General features: G+C 44.3%; 1 non-coding gene across 1 annotated transcript; it reads left to right on the forward strand.

The window, feature by feature from the left end:
* The first annotated feature begins 2,886 nt into the window (after window positions 1-2,886).
* Window positions 2,887-2,975, forward strand: TRNAY-GUA (transfer RNA tyrosine (anticodon GUA)). The gene is given in 2 exon segments: window positions 2,887-2,923; window positions 2,940-2,975. It is a non-coding gene; the product is annotated as a tRNA-Tyr (tRNA).
* The last annotated feature ends 5,251 nt before the right edge of the window (window positions 2,976-8,226 follow it).

Raw genomic sequence — 8,226 nt, forward strand, 5'->3', positions numbered from 1 at the left:
CAAGATGCACCCAGAGCCTACTGGGTGAGTCTCTTTTCACCAATGGACTGTCAGCCTTCTTTCTGGTGATTTTAGGCTGCTTAGATGGGTGAGTTTGTGTGTGGGCCCTTTAAGACCCAGGTCTTTTTAGCTTTTGTCTGATAGCTTTTCTGGGGGTATACCCCACTGCAGTTAATAGGTTAATAGCCAGCAAAGCCAGATAGTAAGACCCTCGTCTCAGTTGTGCTGAGTCTGAAGGATGCTTATAGCAGTATTGGGCTCCTGCTCAGGACCTCACTTCTCCAGGGAGGGCTGCGTACCTTAGTGTGGCTCCCACCTGGCCAGCTGAAAAACTCCACCACTCCTGAAGGTCACTTTTTTTCTCTCAAGAAAGAATTTCAGCCTCTTCCACCTTGGTCAGGACTGTCCCTTGTTGTGGGGGTTCTTTTTTATCCAGTTTTCAGTTTTCTATCCAGGGTAATTTTTCCAAAAATAGTTGTAACCTGGTTGAGTTCATGGGAGGAGATGAGTTCAGAGTCTGCCTATGCTGCCATCTTGATGAGATCTCTGGCCTGTTTCAATTCTTCATTCATATTAAGCAAGCTTTTAACTGTGGCAATAGTGGACTTCTTTGAGCTCTTTCAAATCAAGAAGGAGATGTCTTCTATCCTACTTGACCTTTTAATTAAATTATGCTAATTTAGTTTCCATGTATCTCAGTTTTTCCTCTTAAGAAGATAGGAAAATAATTTTGTTTATATCTGCACTGAGAACCCTGACTCCGTACACCCCAAACATTTAAAAAAATAATTGTGAGATGGGATTTCTTACATCACCAACCAAAATCAACTTACATCACCACAGCAAGGAGAGAGCACTAGAATGATTTTTTTTTTCCTAGCCAAAATCCTAAATTGCAAAATCCTTTTCAGTAAGGAAGTTTACTCTGCTCTGTGGGATCCACCGCAGAAGGGTGTTGTGAAGAAGCAGAAAGCATCAGGCTGTTAATGCACAATTCAGCCCCAAAGGCCCCCTTGAGATTTGACCTCAGGAGCCCTGATTTACAGTGTACTAACTCCTGACCATGCAGCTTCACAACTAAGAGTTTGGCAGATGTTCTAAATTGAGAGATTCACAAAAAATTATTCAGATATAGTAAATCCAACTTGGACACTTGCCCACCATGTGCAAACAATTGCAACTTCAGATTTAGAGCTCAGAGAGACAGCTGGATCTGAAAGAAGCCCCAGCCTGCCAGGCAAGACTCCCCCATGATGCTGGGAATCAGAAGGTAACAGCAATTGCTCTTTCTTTCCCTCTGAGAATATAAGACCTACAAGGTGACAACTTTGCAAGTAGCCTTTGGGCAGATAGTCTTGAGCCAACCAAACCTTCCCCAGGAATCCCTGCCATACACACTCACCTGGATTCCAACACACCGGCTTGGAGAACAGACACACTCCTGAAAGCCTTCATTCTTCTATTATCTACAGTTCCTATGTGGGAAGCTAGGGAGGCCTAACCTCGACTACACAGATCGAGTCAGCTTCTGGGGATCAACAAGGAAGAGTCTGCACATTCATGAAAGAGATGACCTTTCCTTGGGTAGAGTACTCCCAAGTGTTTTTGCTTCTAGATGTAAAGCTTCCCGGTAAGGGATGGGGGCTTCTTGGGAGACCATGGGTCAGATATGATCTTCAGAGAGAGCTGTGGTCTCAACAACCAGCAAATCAGATTTGAGAACAAATAATACCGAAGACAAGAGCAACGCTAAAGAGTTGATAAAAAGACTGTGGGAGTGGACATGGGGTACAGAGCATGCAGGCAGAGTAGACTCCCTGAAGGAACGGACCTATTTCTGTCCCTGTGGGTTTATGCTCAATAATTCTTGCTTCGGATGTGAAAGGACCCAGGTTAAATCTTGGGTGAGCATAGTTTTAAGACTGAAGGAAAGCAGAAAGAGGAGGCAATGTCAGAGAAACACCTTTATAGGCAAGCTCAGCACTCAGAGCGCATTGGTTCATAGGTCTTGGAGGGGCTAGGAGAGCCCTCTGATGTCCTCTGGGGGAATTAGGAGCATTGGAGGTCCAAGAGAGACCGCCGCTGGTCCAGGGGTTCCTGTTGTGACCAGTAGGACCAGTGGATGCTCTTAGAAGTAATAAATGCTGCCGCTCTGTTGGGTGGTCGTTGATGTAGGTTTGTTTCTGACCTCAGGATGCCATAAGACCCAGGGTAAAACCCAAACATTTTGCAAAGGGCCTTCTGGGCCAAATCAACAAATTCTGCCACGATTATCTTCTCTGCCTATAAGTCCAAGTTGCCATCTCAATCAGTCCTTCCAGGTCCATTAAAGTTTGATCCGTGGCAAGAAGAAGACATCTCTGCAGAAAAGTGAGTGAGCGAGGGCAGGGGCAGGACTGAGGTGGGGACCTTGGCCTGGAGCCAGGCTCTGACACGGGCTGGCCTGGGCAAACAGCTTCCCTGCTCCTTCAGGGCTGAAAATTGTTTTCCCGGATATTTTCACCAAGTCTTAACAATAAGCACCAGAGAAAGGAAGCAGCACTAGGCGAAGCCAATTGAGAAGGGACCGTTGCAATTAAACGCCCTTCCAGAGGACTCAGCCAGCTGAGTGGTGACCTTAACCATGAGCTCGCAGAGTTCGGGCTCTCCTGGACCTTTTTGGCCACTGTCAGAGCTCTTCAAATCTAGAGTCACTCTAAAAAAGGTGTTTAGGTGGCTGATGACCATAGCTTTAGGCCAGAGATCTAGAGAAGCCGCGCAGTGGGGCTCAAAAGGCACAGACGTCTGTGGCCCTCTAGGAGCAAGTGAGGAAGACTGCTCCAGACGTCCTTTCCAAAGTTCCTGTCTGTGCAAACAAAGAATTTTCCAAAAACACAAGGTGTGCACCCTTTGATAGCTCAGCTGGTAGAGCAGAGGACTGTAGTCTGGTCTCTGTGGGAATCCTTAGGTCGCTGGTTCAATTCCAGCTGGAAGGAGTTGCACAGGTTCCCATTTTGCACATGGAGCTACTCCAAAGTTGGGCTTTTAAATTAAAGGAACTTGACCTGATCCGATTAGCCTGTTGGCAAATTTTTGCTACTTCCCAGCAGTGTGAAAGAGTGTTTTGGAGGTCTGGCTAGAAGCAAAGAGAACTATGGACCAGGTGAGAATTAATGAGGGCTCTAAAGCTGGAGATGGACTGAAAATATTGGATCAGTACAACAGAATTAATATGTATACCACTGGGTGGGAAGTGGGAGGAAGAGGGGAGAATCTGGGAAGAGGATGTGATATAGCCACTGGTGCTGCCATTCCTGAAGATGGAGAACACCCGAAGAGGTTCAGGTTTATGGGAAGGGTGGCGTTCATCTTGGGACAAGTTGAGTTTGCAGCGTCTGAGGAACCAGCCGGTGAGATGTCCACAGGGGTTGAGTACACAGGCCTGGAATTCTGGTTGGGGAGTTGGGACCGGAAATAGTGGTTTGAAAGGTCATCAGCATTTGTGTGGGTGAAGAGGGTGGATGGGGTTAGAGTTGTTAGATTTAGCAAATAAAGATACAGGACACACAGTTAAACTTGAATTTTAGATAAATATTTCATGGGATAGACTTATGTTACGAAATTATTTATTGAGCCAGCCCTGATGGCCTAGTGGTTAAAGTTCAGCACACTCTGCTTCAGGAGCCTGGGTTGGGTTCCTAGTGCAGAACCACACCACTTGTCTGTCAGTAGCCATGCTGTGGCAGCAGATCACATAGAACTAGAAGGACTTACAACTAGAAGATACAACTATGTACTGGGGCTTTGGGAAGGAAAAAAAGAGAGAGAGAGAGGAAGGTTGGCAATAGATGTTAGCTCAGGGCAAATCTTTCTCAGCAACAAAGAAAAAAGAAAAGTTCCACCTCTGAAATGCCCTCTGCTGGCCTGGGATTAGGGTGACACAAGAAATTATTGTTTGTCTGAAATTCAGCTGGGTGTCTTGCCTTTTATCTACAACTTTAAGGCAGGAATTGTTCTATTTTAACCTGGTAGGGGTTGAGATTTTCCAAAGAGAACATGTAGAGAGCGAAAAAGACAAAGCCCCAGAGATCACCAGTATTTAAAGACTGGGCAGAGGCACTGAAGTCTGAAAGGATTGGAGGAGTGCCATAACAGTCACCTATTCCAAGAACCAAAAGGAGTCCCTGTGATTTGAGAATTGAGGGTTGTTGGAGACTGTTACCAGAATACTTTCCTCGGAGATCTTACTGCAGGTGCCAGAGACTGGCGGCTTGAACAGCGTGTGAGAGGTTGTATCCAACTCTCGTCACATTCTTGAACGAACTCTGAGCCCCATCAGGTAGCCGCTCTTTTGCTACCAAACATATGGAGTCCTGAGTTGGAGGTGGATGGCGTCTAGCTCCTGCCCGGAAGATGGTCAAGACCGAGGTTTTGCGAGCTTTTCAGACAGAGCTGAGATGCTGGAGACCCACAAAACGGAGGAGAGAACAATTACGAGGGAAGGAAGCAGGCAGAACTAGGACGGTCGCGGCAGAAAGGAAACAAAGCGCGCCCTGGGCGGTACGGGATTTGTAAGGACAGCTGCCACCGGAGAGGTCGGAAAGCGACGCCTGCCTGGCTGCGGCGTGGTGTCCGCGGTGAGCCCGGTTCCGCCTCCCCGCCCGAAGGAAGTGAGCTCTTCACAGCTTCTGCCCCTCGGCGGAGGAAACGCCAGGGCCCAGAGTAACGGAGGGTTCACCGATTGTGACGCAGGAGTTGGGGGTGCAGTCTCGCTGCCGAGAACGCAGGTCGCGGCGCGCGGCGTCCTCCGCTAGGCGGCGGCTCGGCTTCTCCTGCGCCCTGGGCCAGCGCCAAGACTTGCAGGGTCAGGTGCGGGTCCCGGAAGCAGGAACAGCTGAAGGAAGGGAAGAGGATCACAGCTGGCATCCCTACAGCCCTAACCTGGTACATCCAAAGCACCTCTTCATCACCTGGAAAAGGCTCTTGAGCGGGACGTATTTAATTAGAATCTCTGAATGGTGTGGATCGAGATTTTTTTTTTTTAATTTCCCAGGTGATTCTAAGGCTAAGTTTAGACTCATCGACTTCAGGCTTTTTGGAACTTCCAAGATTGGACGTGCTGCTCCACAATCACCTTCCCAGGTAGTTCCACAAACTCAGATTTCTCCAATTAGTCTTCTAACATAAAATGCCTTATTTGGTGTTTACATCTCCACTAAGAAGAGACAAGTCCTACAGTCAATTGATGTGCCTTCTGACATCGCCGGTAGAACGGAAGACATCACCAGTTTGATTCCAGCTCACGGGAGCTGAAGTTTTCTGCACATAGTGGTTCTCAACCAGGGGTGATTTTGCCCCCAGGACATTTGGAAATGTCTGGAGACATTTTTGGTTGTGGCAACTTTGGGGGGCATCTTTGCCACTGACAGCTGGTGGGTAGAGGCCAGGGATGCTGCTGAACATTCCATGATGCTGAGGACAACTCCCTGCAACAAAGACTTATCAGGCCCAAGTTGTCAACAGTGCTGAGTGAGAAACCCTGTTTTAGAGTATCTACAGCTATACCGTCACTGGAACATTTTCTCAGCTTCTATTGGGGTGAGAGACAGACAGCTTCTGCCACAAATAACTATATTCTGCATAAAATGAATCTTTATTGCAATTAAGGGCTTTCAGAAAATAAAGGAAATCTCCAAGCTCCCTTACCACTCCTCCCAATAAAATGAGCTGTAATGTGGCATTGAGCACACTTCATGGCACCATTTCTCTGCCATTTCTCAGGCAGGTACCCATGTCCTTGGGTGAGTGTGTCTGGAAAATAGAGGGACTGGGCTTAGGCTGGCAGCAGAGTGGGAATTTAACCTGAGATTTCATTAAACTGTGATCCTCCAAGTAGTCTGAAATGTGTGTGTACAAGGAGCCCTGGCTGCAGGCAGAATCAAAGGCAAATACTACCAGGAGAGCACCTTCAATTTAAGAGCTCAGTATTTCCACAGATAAAGGTAAGCCAGAAAAGAACTCTTATTAAAAAGTCACCAAACACATAGGAACAAAGCAGCAGGAAAAAAATCTAAACCTAGCAGACCTTCAGATGTTGGAGTTTTCAGCGAAACAATACAAAAGCACTAAGTATGAAATGTTTAAAGATATAAAAGGTAGGATCATATAAATAAGCAATATGAAACTATAAAAATGATTATGCAGATTTGCAAAAGAAAAAATACTCATAACCTTTAAAATGGAATATATAACTGTTGAAATAAAACTTTCAATGAATGATTTAACTAGTAGATCACACATGCCAAGAGAGGATTAGTAAATGTAAATAAACATCTGAAAATGTTACCCAGAATTTAACAGGGACAAGGAGCTGAAAAATACGTAAGAAATCATATCCTCAAGAAAACAGAACAAAGAAAAGAGAACACTTGAACAGATAATAGGTGGTGAATTTAGATAACTAATAAAAGAGTTGAATTCCAGATACAGGAAACACAATGTTGACTATGCAGGGATTCAAAAAAATCTAAGCATTGATGTAGTGAAACTCTAGCATATCACTGGCAAAGAGAATATCTTATAAGCACCCAGAGGAAAGACATTACCTACAAAGAATAACAATTAAGATCATATCTGACTTCCCAACACTATTAATAATAGAAACTTGAAGACAGTGTTGAGAGAAAATAACTCTTAGAATCATGTATGCAGAAAAACCATCGAGAACAATGGTGAAATTGACATTTTCTGATAAAAACTGGGAGGGTTAATGACTAACCGGTCCTTATTAAAGGGACGTCTAAAAGACACTTCAGGAAGACAGAAAGTGAACCTAGAGAGAATGAGATACAAGAAGGAAAGGTCAACAAAGAAATTGGTCAATATGGGCATAAACATGGAGGATTGAATACATACATCTGTATTCACTCCCTCCTGAAGCCTCACTAAAACCATAGTTTGGGAAAGGAAACAATAGGAACAATATTTTCGAAGAAGGAAAGCAGATACTTTAGTAGTAACGGATATAGAAAGATTGACAGAAAAAGATTAACTCTATTCAAGCAGTGAGAAAAACCAAGAATCAGCTCAATTTATTCCAGAGTCCCTCTACATTTTTGAAGGTGGGGTGAGTGGAGGCTAAATTAAGGAGGATTGATTGAAAAATGTTGAAGAAGTAGTTTGATTCTACATAACTTCTTTATTACCCAGGTGGATTGTTGTCCCTGTCTCACTCCCAACAGGAGGTTAGAGGATTTGTCTCTGGAACATGTGAAAAAAGAGGATTTTTTCACCTCTGAAACTAGGGGGTTAAATAAATGTATGTATAGTTGTTGCTGAGATGCTTCCTTAGTCTCCACAAATTTCTCAACTAGACAGGGAAACTGAAGAATTTTCTTTGTGTTGTCTGACAAGTGCAACGTGAAAAATCTGAAGAAACTGGCATGAGTGTTTCCTAAAGAACAAGCTAGCCAGGGACCGGCCAGTGGCATAGCGGTTGGGTTCACCTGCTCCGCTTTGGCAGCTTGGGGTTGGCAGGTTCAGATTCCAGTGTGGACCTACACACCACGCATCAGGCCATGCTGTGACGGCATCCAACACACAAAATAGAGGAAGACTGGCACAGATGTTAGCTCAGGGACAATCCTCCTCACCAAAACAAACAAACAAGCCAGCTATATCACCATAGACTGAGGCCCTGAATCATTAGGACAATCCACGCACTCAGAGCTTCCAAACAGGTACTTAGTCTCTCTTAAATATAAACATTTAACCAAGAATCAGCGAACTACTGGAAAAAAATTTTCTAATGTGATTTTATTTGAAACAAATAAGCAGGAAAAGGTAACTTAGAGCAAACAGTGACCATATAGGGAGGAGATAATTTTATTTTTTAAAATGTCTTTAAAGTTCTCAATAATAAGTTGCCATCATAGAACAAAAAGGGATGTTGTGAAAAAAAAATACTCAGGCCAAAAAAGAGCTCTTAGTAATTAAAAAAGATGATAGCAGAGATGTTTAAAATGTGTTATAAAGACAAGGAAAGTGCCCAGAAGGTAGAGCAAATGATTAATAAAGGGAAATAGGAGAGGCAGAGGACATGAACAGACATTTCTCAAAAGAAGATATGAATATGGCCAATAGACACATGAAAAGATGTTCTTCATCGCTAATCATCAGGGAAATGCAAATCAAAACTACACTAAGATATCACCTTACACCCGTTAGATTGGCAAAAACATCCAAAAC

Source organism: Equus quagga, chromosome 2 (genome assembly GCF_021613505.1).
Source record: "Equus quagga isolate Etosha38 chromosome 2, UCLA_HA_Equagga_1.0, whole genome shotgun sequence".
NCBI lineage: Eukaryota > Metazoa > Chordata > Mammalia > Perissodactyla > Equidae > Equus > Equus quagga.